A 12,586-nucleotide genomic window follows, 5' to 3' on the forward strand; every position below is an offset into this window, starting at 1 on the left:
AACTTAGGTCAAAAAAGCCATTTAAGCCTTTTCACAGTGAGATCTATGCGATATGGCCGAGAAATGTAATTTTGATGTTAACTCCCAAACCGCTGCGCAGAAGTCAACCAAACTTCACCCAATAGTGTATTGTATCACATTCTAGTAGTTACATTTGAAAATTTCGTTTTAGGACATTTGGTTTGAGCGCAATTATTAAACTTAGGTCAAAAAAGCCATTTAAGCCTTTTCACAGTGAGATCTATGCGATATGGCCGAGAAATGTAATTTTGATGTTAACTCCCAAACCGCTGCGCAGAAGTCAACCAAACTTCACCCAATAGTGTATTGTATCACATTCTAGTAGTTACATTTGAAAATTTCGTTCTAGGACATTTGGTTTGAGCGCAATTATTAAACTTAGGTCAAAAAAGCCATTTAAGCCTTTTCACAGTGAGATCTATGCGATATGGCCGAGAAATGTAATTTTGATGTTAACTCCCAAACCGCTGCGCAGAAGTCAACCAAACTTCACCCAATAGTGTATTGTATCACATTCTAGTAGTTACATTTGAAAATTTTGTTCTAGGACATTTGGTTTGAGCGCAATCATTAAACTTAGGTCAAAAAAGCCATTTAAGCCTTTTCACAGTGAGATCTATGCGATATGGCCGAGAAATGTAATTTTGATGTTAACTCCCAAACCGCTGCGCAGAAGTAAACCAAACTTCACCCATTAGTGTATTGTATCACAATCTAGTAGTTACATTTGAAAATTTTGTTCTAGGACATTTTGTTTGAGCGAAATCATCAAACTTAATTAAAAAAGTCATTTAAGCCTTTTCACAGTGAGATCTATGCGATATGGCCGAGAAATGTAAATTTGATGTTAACTCCCAAACCGCTGCGCAGAAGTCAACCAAACTTCACCCATTAGTGTATTGTATCACAATCTAGTAGTTACATGTGAAAATTTGGTTCTAGGACATTTGATTTGAGCGCAATCCTCAAACTTAGGTCAAAAAAGCCATTTAAGCCTTTTCACAGTGAGATCTATGCGATATGGCCGAGAAATGTAATTTTGATGTTAACTCCCAAACCGCTGCGCAGAAGTCAACCAAACTTCACCCAATAGTGTATTGTATCACATTCTAGTAGTTACATTTGAAAATTTCGTTCTAGGACATTTGGTTTGAGCGCAATTATTAAACTTAGGTCAAAAAAGCCATTTAAGCCTTTTCACAGTGAGATCTATGCGATATGGCCGAGAAATGTAATTTTGATGTTAACTCCCAAACCGCTGCGCAGAAGTCAACCAAACTTCACCCAATAGTGTATTGTATCACATTCTAGTAGTTACATTTGAAAATTTCGTTCTAGGACATTTGGTTTGAGCGCAATCATTAAACTTAGGTCAAAAAAGCCATTTAAGCCTTTTCACAGTGAGATCTATGCGATATGGCCGAGAAATGTAATTTTGATGTTAACTCCCAAACCGCTGCGCAGAAGTCAACCAAACTTCACCCAATAGTGTATTGTATCACAATCTAGTAGTTACATTTGAAAATTTTGTTCTAGGAAATTTTGTTTGAGCGCAATCATCAAACTTAATTAAAAAAGTCATTTAAGCCTTTTCACAGTGAGATCTATGCGATATGGCCGAGAAATGTAAATTTGATGTTAATTCCCAAACCGCTGCGCAGAAGTCAACCAAACTTCACCCATTAGTGTATTGTATCACAATCTAGTAGTTACATGTGAAAATTTGGTTCTAGGAAATTTGATTTGAGCGCAATCCTCAAACTTAGGTCAAAAAAGCCATTTAAGCCTTTTCACAGTGAGATCTATGCGATATGGCCGAGAAATGTAATTTTGATGTTAACTCCCAAACCGCTGCGCAGAAGTCAACCAAACTTCACCCAATAGTGTATTGTATCACATTCTAGTAGTTACATTTGAAAATTTCGTTCTAGGACATTTGGTTTGAGCGCAATTATTAAACTTAGGTCAAAAAAGCCATTTAAGCCTTTTCACAGTGAGATCTATGCGATATGGCCGAGAAATGTAATTTTGATGTTAACTCCCAAACCGCTGCGCAGAAGTCAACCAAACTTCACCCAATAGTGTATTGTATCACATTCTAGTAGTTACATTTGAAAATTTCGTTCTAGGACATTTGGTTTGAGCGCAATCCTCAAACTTAGGTCAAAAAAGCCATTTAAGCCTTTTCACAGTGAGATCTATGCGATATGGCCGAGAAATGTAATTTTGATGTTAACTCCCAAACCGCTGCGCAGAAGTCAACCAAACTTCACCCAATAGTGTATTGTATCACAATCTAGTAGTTACATGTGAAAATTTGGTTCTAGGACATTTGATTTGAGCGCAATCCTCAAACTTAGGTCAAAAAAGCCATTTAAGCCTTTTCACAGTGAGATCTATGCGATATGGCCGAGAAATGTAATTTTGATGTTAACTCCCAAACCGCTGCGCAGAAGTCAACCAAACTTCACCCAATAGTGTATTGTATCACATTCTAGTAGTTACATTTGAAAATTTCGTTTTAGGACATTTGGTTTGAGCGCAATTATTAAACTTAGGTCAAAAAAGCCATTTAAGCCTTTTCACAGTGAGATCTATGCGATATGGCCGAGAAATGTAATTTTGATGTTAACTCCCAAACCGCTGCGCAGAAGTCAACCAAACTTCACCCAATAGTGTATTGTATCACATTCTAGTAGTTACATTTGAAAATTTCGTTCTAGGACATTTGGTTTGAGCGCAATTATTAAACTTAGGTCAAAAAAGCCATTTAAGCCTTTTCACAGTGAGATCTATGCGATATGGCCGAGAAATGTAATTTTGATGTTAACTCCCAAACCGCTGCGCAGAAGTCAACCAAACTTCACCCAATAGTGTATTGTATCACATTCTAGTAGTTACATTTGAAAATTTTGTTCTAGGACATTTGGTTTGAGCGCAATCATTAAACTTAGGTCAAAAAAGCCATTTAAGCCTTTTCACAGTGAGATCTATGCGATATGGCCGAGAAATGTAATTTTGATGTTAACTCCCAAACCGCTGCGCAGAAGTAAACCAAACTTCACCCATTAGTGTATTGTATCACAATCTAGTAGTTACATTTGAAAATTTTGTTCTAGGACATTTTGTTTGAGCGAAATCATCAAACTTAATTAAAAAAGTCATTTAAGCCTTTTCACAGTGAGATCTATGCGATATGGCCGAGAAATGTAAATTTGATGTTAACTCCCAAACCGCTGCGCAGAAGTCAACCAAACTTCACCCATTAGTGTATTGTATCACAATCTAGTAGTTACATGTGAAAATTTGGTTCTAGGACATTTGATTTGAGCGCAATCCTCAAACTTAGGTCAAAAAAGCCATTTAAGCCTTTTCACAGTGAGATCTATGCGATATGGCCGAGAAATGTAATTTTGATGTTAACTCCCAAACCGCTGCGCAGAAGTCAACCAAACTTCACCCAATAGTGTATTGTATCACATTCTAGTAGTTACATTTGAAAATTTCGTTCTAGGACATTTGGTTTGAGCGCAATTATTAAACTTAGGTCAAAAAAGCCATTTAAGCCTTTTCACAGTGAGATCTATGCGATATGGCCGAGAAATGTAATTTTGATGTTAACTCCCAAACCGCTGCGCAGAAGTCAACCAAACTTCACCCAATAGTGTATTGTATCACATTCTAGTAGTTACATTTGAAAATTTCGTTCTAGGACATTTGGTTTGAGCGCAATCATTAAACTTAGGTCAAAAAAGCCATTTAAGCCTTTTCACAGTGAGATCTATGCGATATGGCCGAGAAATGTAATTTTGATGTTAACTCCCAAACCGCTGCGCAGAAGTCAACCAAACTTCACCCAATAGTGTATTGTATCACAATCTAGTAGTTACATTTGAAAATTTTGTTCTAGGAAATTTTGTTTGAGCGCAATCATCAAACTTAATTAAAAAAGTCATTTAAGCCTTTTCACAGTGAGATCTATGCGATATGGCCGAGAAATGTAAATTTGATGTTAATTCCCAAACCGCTGCGCAGAAGTCAACCAAACTTCACCCATTAGTGTATTGTATCACAATCTAGTAGTTACATGTGAAAATTTGGTTCTAGGAAATTTGATTTGAGCGCAATCCTCAAACTTAGGTCAAAAAAGCCATTTAAGCCTTTTCACAGTGAGATCTATGCGATATGGCCGAGAAATGTAATTTTGATGTTAACTCCCAAACCGCTGCGCAGAAGTCAACCAAACTTCACCCAATAGTGTATTGTATCACATTCTAGTAGTTACATTTGAAAATTTCGTTCTAGGACATTTGGTTTGAGCGCAATTATTAAACTTAGGTCAAAAAAGCCATTTAAGCCTTTTCACAGTGAGATCTATGCGATATGGCCGAGAAATGTAATTTTGATGTTAACTCCCAAACCGCTGCGCAGAAGTCAACCAAACTTCACCCAATAGTGTATTGTATCACATTCTAGTAGTTACATTTGAAAATTTCGTTCTAGGACATTTGGTTTGAGCGCAATCATTAAACTTAGGTCAAAAAAGCCATTTAAGCCTTTTCACAGTGAGATCTATGCGATATGGCCGAGAAATGTAATTTTGATGTTAACTCCCAAACCGCTGCGCAGAAGTAAACCAAACTTCACCCATTAGTGTATTGTATCACAATCTAGTAGTTACATTTGAAAATTTTGTTCTAGGACATTTTGTTTGAACGCAATCATCAAACTTAATTAAAAAAGTCATTTAAGCCTTTTCACAGTGAGATCTATGCGATATGGCCGAGAAATGTAATTTTGATGTTAACTCCCAAACCGCTGCGCAGAAGTCAACCAAACTTCACCCATTAGTGTATTGTATCACAATCTAGAAGTTACATGTGGAAATTTGGTTATAGGACATTTGATTTGAGCGCAATCCTCAAACTTAGGTCAAAAAAGCCATTTAAGCCTTTTCACAGTGAGATCTATGCGATATGGCCGAGAAATGTAATTTTGATGTTAACTCCCAAACCGCTGCGCAGAAGTCAACCAAACTTCACCCAATAGTGTATTGTATCACAATCTAGTAGTTACATTTGAAAATTTTGTTCTAGGAAATTTTGTTTGAGCGAAATCATCAAACTTAATTAAAAAAGTCATTTAAGCCTTTTCACAGTGAGATCTATGCGATATGGCCGAGAAATGTAAATTTGATGTTAACTCCCAAACCGCTGCGCAGAAGTCAACCAAACTTCACCCATTAGTGTATTGTATCACATTCTAGTAGTTACATTTGAAAATTTCGTTCTAGGACATTTGGTTTGAGCGCAATTATTAAACTTAGGTCAAAAAAGCCATTTAAGCCTTTTCACAGTGAGATCTATGCGATATGGCCGAGAAATGTAATTTTGATGTTAACTCCCAAACCGCTGCGCAGAAGTCAACCAAACTTCACCCAATAGTGTATTGTATCACATTCTAGTAGTTACATTTGAAAATTTTGTTCTAGGACATTTGGTTTGAGCGCAATTATTAAACTTAGGTCAAAAAAGCCATTTAAGCCTTTTCACAGTGAGATCTATGCGATATGGCCGAGAAATGTAATTTTGATGTTAACTCCCAAACCGCTGCGCAGAAGTAAACCAAACTTCACCCATTAGTGTATTGTATCACAATCTAGTAGTTACATGTGAAAATTTGGTTCTAGGAAATTTGATTTGAGCGCAATCCTCAAACTTAGGTCAAAAAAGCCATTTAAGCCTTTTCACAGTGAGATCTATGCGATATGGCCGAGAAATGTAATTTTGATGTTAACTCCCAAACCGCTGCGCAGAAGTCAACCAAACTTCACCCAATAGTGTATTGTATCACATTCTAGTAGTTACATTTGAAAATTTTGTTCTAGGACATTTGGTTTGAGCGCAATTATTAAACTTAGGTCAAAAAAGCCATTTAAGCCTTTTCACAGTGAGATCTATGCGATATGGCCGAGAAATGTAATTTTGATGTTAACTCCCAAACCGCTGCGCAGAAGTAAACCAAACTTCACCCATTAGTGTATTGTATCACAATCTAGTAGTTACATGTGAAAATTTGGTTCTAGGAAATTTGATTTGAGCGCAATCCTCAAACTTAGGTCAAAAAAGCCATTTAAGCCTTTTCACAGTGAGATCTATGCGATATGGCCGAGAAATGTAATTTTGATGTTAACTCCCAAACCGCTGCGCAGAAGTCAACCAAACTTCACCCAATAGTGTATTGTATCACATTCTAGTAGTTACATTTGAAAATTTCGTTCTAGGACATTTGGTTTGAGCGCAATTATTAAACTTAGGTCAAAAAAGCCATTTAAGCCTTTTCACAGTGAGATCTATGCGATATGGCCGAGAAATGTAATTTTGATGTTAACTCCCAAACCGCTGCGCAGAAGTCAACCAAACTTCACCCAATAGTGTATTGTATCACATTCTAGTAGTTACATTTGAAAATTTCGTTCTAGGACATTTGGTTTGAGCGCAATCATTAAACTTAGGTCAAAAAAGCCATTTAAGCCTTTTCACAGTGAGATCTATGCGATATGGCCGAGAAATGTAATTTTGATGTTAACTCCCAAACCGCTGCGCAGAAGTCAACCAAACTTCACCCAATAGTGTATTGTATCACAATCTAGTAGTTACATTTGAAAATTTTGTTCTAGGAAATTTTGTTTGAGCGCAATCATCAAACTTAATTAAAAAAGTCATTTAAGCCTTTTCACAGTGAGATCTATGCGATATGGCCGAGAAATGTAAATTTGATGTTAACTCCCAAACCGCTGCGCAGAAGTCAACCAAACTTCACCCATTAGTGTATTGTATCACAATCTAGTAGTTACATGTGAAAATTTGTTTCTAGGACATTTGGTTTGAGCGCAATCCTCAAACTTAGGTCAAAAAAGCCATTTAAGCCTTTTCACAGTGAGATCTATGCGATATGGCCGAGAAATGTAATTTTGATGTTAACTCCCAAACCGCTGCGCAGAAGTCAATCAAACTTCACCCAATAGTGTATTGTATCACATTCTAGTAGTTACATTTGAAAATTTCGTTCTAGGACATTTGGTTTGAGCGCAATTATTAAACTTAGGTCAAAAAAGCCATTTAAGCCTTTTCACAGTGAGATCTATGCGATATGGCCGAGAAATGTAATTTTGATGTTAACTCCCAAACCGCTGCGCAGAAGTAAACCAAACTTCACCCATTAGTGTATTGTATCACAATCTAGTAGATACATTTGAAAATTTCGTTCTAGGACATTTGATTTGAGCGCAATCTTTAAACTTAGGTCAAAAAAGCCATTTAAGCCTTTTCACAGTGAGATCTATGCGATATGGCCGAGAAATGTAATTTTGATGTTAACTCCCAAACCGCTGCGCAGAAGTAAACCAAACTTCACCCATTAGTGTATTGTATCACAATCTAGTAGTTACATTTGAAAATTTTGTTCTAGGACATTTTGTTTGAACGCAATCATCAAACTTAATTAAAAAAGTCATTTAAGCCTTTTCACAGTGAGATCTATGCGATATGGCCGAGAAATGTAATTTTGATGTTAACTCCCAAACCGCTGCGCAGAAGTCAACCAAACTTCACCCAATAGTGTATTGTATCACAATCTAGTAGTTACATTTGAAAATTTTGTTCTAGGAAATTTTGTTTGAGCGCAATCAACAAACTTAATTAAAAAAGTCATTTAAGCCTTTTCACAGTGAGATCTATGCGATATTGCCGAGAAATGTAATTTTGATGTTAACTCCCAAACCGCTGCGCAGAAGTAAACCAAACTTCACCCATTAGTGTATTGTATCACATTCTAGTAGTTACATTTGAAAATTTCGTTCTAGGACATTTGGTTTGAGCGCAATTATTAAACTTAGGTCAAAAAAGCAATTTAAGCCTTTTCACAGTGAGATCTATGCGATATGGCCGAGAAATGTAATTTTGATGTTAACTCCCAAACCGCTGCGCAGAAGTCAACCAAACTTCACCCAATAGTGTATTGTATCACATTCTAGTAGTTACATTTAAAAATTTCGTTCTAGGACATATGGTTTGAGCGCAATCATTAAACTTAGGTCAAAAAAGCCATTTAAGCCTTTTCACAGTGAGATCTATGCGATATGGCCGAGAAATGTAATTTTGATGTTAACTCCCAAACCGCTGCGCAGAAGTCAACCAAACTTCACCCAATAGTGTATTGTATCACAATCTAGTAGTTACATTTGAAAATTTTGTTCTAGGAAATTTTGTTTGAGCGCAATCATCAAACTTAATTAAAAAAGTCATTTAAGCCTTTTCACAGTGAGATCTATGCGAAATGGCCGAGAAATGTAATTTTGATGTTAACTCCCAAACCGCTGCGCAGAAGTCAACCAAACTTCACCCATTAGTGTATTGTATCACAATCTAGTAGTTACATGTGAAAATTTGGTTCTAGGACATTTGATTTGAGCGCAATCCTCAAACTTAGGTCAAAAAAGCCATTTAAGCCTTTTCACAGTGAGATCTATGCGATATGGCCGAGAAATGTAATTTTGATGTTAACTCCCAAACCGCTGCGCAGAAGTCAACCAAACTTCACCCAATAGTGTATTGTATCACATTCTAGTAGTTACATTTGAAAATTTCGTTTTAGGACATTTGGTTTGAGCGCAATTATTAAACTTAGGTCAAAAAAGCCATTTAAGCCTTTTCACAGTGAGATCTATGCGATATGGCCGAGAAATGTAATTTTGATGTTAACTCCCAAACCGCTGCGCAGAAGTCAACCAAACTTCACCCAATAGTGTATTGTATCACATTCTAGTAGTTACATTTGAAAATTTCGTTCTAGGACATTTGGTTTGAGCGCAATTATTAAACTTAGGTCAAAAAAGCCATTTAAGCCTTTTCACAGTGAGATCTATGCGATATGGCCGAGAAATGTAATTTTGATGTTAACTCCCAAACCGCTGCGCAGAAGTCAACCAAACTTCACCCAATAGTGTATTGTATCAAATTCTAGTAGTTACATTTGAAAATTTTGTTCTAGGACATTTGGTTTGAGCGCAATCATTAAACTTAGGTCAAAAAAGCCATTTAAGCCTTTTCACAGTGAGATCTATGCGATATGGCCGAGAAATGTAATTTTGATGTTAACTCCCAAACCGCTGCGCAGAAGTAAACCAAACTTCACCCATTAGTGTATTGTATCACAATCTAGTAGTTACATTTGAAAATTTTGTTCTAGGACATTTTGTTTGAACGCAATTATCAAACTTAATTAAAAAAGTCATTTAAGCCTTTTCACAGTGAGATCTATGCGATATGGCCGAGAAATGTAATTTTGATGTTAACTCCCAAATCGCTGCGCAGAAGTCAACCAAACTTCACCCATTAGTGTATTGTATCACAATCTAGTAGTTACATGTGGAAATTTGGTTATAGGACATTTGATTTGAGCGCAATCCTCAAACTTAGGTCAAAAAAGCCATTTAAGCCTTTTCACAGTGAGATCTATGCGATATGGCCGAGAAATGTAATTTTGATGTTAACTCCCAAACCGCTGCGCAGAAGTCAACCAAACTTCACCCAATAGTGTATTGTATCACAATCTAGTAGTTACATGTGAAAATTTGGTTCTAGGAAATTTTGTTTGAGCGCAATCATCAAACTTAATTAAAAAAGTCATTTAAGCCTTTTCACAGTGAGATCTATGCGATATGGCCGAGAAATGTAAATTTGATGTTAATTCCCAAACCGCTGCGCAGAAGTCAACCAAACTTCACCCATTAGTGTATTGTATCACAATCTAGTAGTTACATGTGAAAATTTGGTTCTAGGAAATTTGATTTGAGCGCAATCCTCAAACTTAGGTCAAAAAAGCCATTTAAGCCTTTTCACAGTGAGATCTATGCGATATGGCCGAGAAATGTAATTTTGATGTTAACTCCCAAACCGCTGCGCAGAAGTCAACCAAACTTCACCCAATAGTGTATTGTATCACATTCTAGTAGTTACATTTGAAAATTTCGTTCTAGGACATTTGGTTTGAGCGCAATTATTAAACTTAGGTCAAAAAAGCCATTTAAGCCTTTTCACAGTGAGATCTATGCAATATGGCCGAGAAATGTAATTTTGATGTTAACTCCCAAACCGCTGCGCAGAAGTCAACCAAACTTCACCCAATAGTGTATTGTATCACATTCTAGTAGTTACATTTGAAAATTTCGTTCTAGGACATTTGGTTTGAGCGCAATCATTAAACTTAGGTCAAAAAAGCCATTTAAGCCTTTTCACAGTGAGATCTATGCGATATGGCCGAGAAATGTAATTTTGATGTTAACTCCCAAACCGCTGCGCAGAAGTAAACCAAACTTCACCCATTAGTGTATTGTATCACAATCTAGTAGTTACATTTGAAAATTTTGTTCTAGGACATTTTGTTTGAACGCAATCATCAAACTTAATTAAAAAAGTCATTTAAGCCTTTTCACAGTGAGATCTATGCGATATGGCCGAGAAATGTAATTTTGATGTTAACTCCCAAACCGCTGCGCAGAAGTCAACCAAACTTCACCCATTAGTGTATTGTATCACAATCTAGAAGTTACATGTGGAAATTTGGTTATAGGACATTTGATTTGAGCGCAATCCTCAAACTTAGGTCAAAAAAGCCATTTAAGCCTTTTCACAGTGAGATCTATGCGATATGGCCGAGAAATGTAATTTTGATGTTAACTCCCAAACCGCTGCGCAGAAGTCAACCAAACTTCACCCAATAGTGTATTGTATCACAATCTAGTAGTTACATTTGAAAATTTTGTTCTAGGAAATTTTGTTTGAGCGAAATCATCAAACTTAATTAAAAAAGTCATTTAAGCCTTTTCACAGTGAGATCTATGCGATATGGCCGAGAAATGTAAATTTGATGTTAACTCCCAAACCGCTGCGCAGAAGTCAACCAAACTTCACCCATTAGTGTATTGTATCACATTCTAGTAGTTACATTTGAAAATTTCGTTCTAGGACATTTGGTTTGAGCGCAATTATTAAACTTAGGTCAAAAAAGCCATTTAAGCCTTTTCACAGTGAGATCTATGCGATATGGCCGAGAAATGTAATTTTGATGTTAACTCCCAAACCGCTGCGCAGAAGTCAACCAAACTTCACCCAATAGTGTATTGTATCACATTCTAGTAGTTACATTTGAAAATTTTGTTCTAGGACATTTGGTTTGAGCGCAATTATTAAACTTAGGTCAAAAAAGCCATTTAAGCCTTTTCACAGTGAGATCTATGCGATATGGCCGAGAAATGTAATTTTGATGTTAACTCCCAAACCGCTGCGCAGAAGTAAACCAAACTTCACCCATTAGTGTATTGTATCACAATCTAGTAGTTACATGTGAAAATTTGGTTCTAGGAAATTTGATTTGAGCGCAATCCTCAAACTTAGGTCAAAAAAGCCATTTAAGCCTTTTCACAGTGAGATCTATGCGATATGGCCGAGAAATGTAATTTTGATGTTAACTCCCAAACCGCTGCGCAGAAGTCAACCAAACTTCACCCAATAGTGTATTGTATCACATTCTAGTAGTTACATTTGAAAATTTTGTTCTAGGACATTTGGTTTGAGCGCAATTATTAAACTTAGGTCAAAAAAGCCATTTAAGCCTTTTCACAGTGAGATCTATGCGATATGGCCGAGAAATGTAATTTTGATGTTAACTCCCAAACCGCTGCGCAGAAGTCAACCAAACTTCACCCATTAGTGTATTGTATCACAATCTAGAAGTTACATGTGGAAATTTGGTTATAGGACATTTGATTTGAGCGCAATCCTCAAACTTAGGTCAAAAAAGCCATTTAAGCCTTTTCACAGTGAGATCTATGCGATATGGCCGAGAAATGTAATTTTGATGTTAACTCCCAAACCGCTGCGCAGAAGTCAACCAAACTTCACCCATTAGTGTATTGTATCACAATCTAGAAGTTACATGTGGAAATTTGGTTATAGGACATTTGATTTGAGCGCAATCCTCAAACTTAGGTCAAAAAAGCCATTTAAGCCTTTTCACAGTGAGATCTATGCGATATGGCCGAGAAATGTAATTTTGATGTTAACTCCCAAACCGCTGCGCAGAAGTCAACCAAACTTCACCCAATAGTGTATTGTATCACAATCTAGTAGTTACATTTGAAAATTTCGTTCTAGGACATTTGGTTTGAGCGCAATTATTAAACTTAGGTCAAAAAAGCCATTTAAGCCTTTTCACAGTGAGATCTATGCGATATGGCCGAGAAATGTAATTTTGATGTTAACTCCCAAACCGCTGCGCAGAAGTCAACCAAACTTCACCCAATAGTGTATTGTATCACATTCTAGTAGTTACATTTGAAAATTTTGTTCTAGGACATTTGGTTTGAGCGCAATTATTAAACTTAGGTCAAAAAAGCCATTTAAGCCTTTTCACAGTGAGATCTATGCGATATGGCCGAGAAATGTAATTTTGATGTTAACTCCCAAACCGCTGCGCAGAAGTAAACCAAACTTCACCCATTAGT

Source organism: Corythoichthys intestinalis, chromosome 7 (genome assembly GCF_030265065.1).
Source record: "Corythoichthys intestinalis isolate RoL2023-P3 chromosome 7, ASM3026506v1, whole genome shotgun sequence".
Lineage (NCBI taxonomy): Eukaryota > Metazoa > Chordata > Actinopteri > Syngnathiformes > Syngnathidae > Corythoichthys > Corythoichthys intestinalis.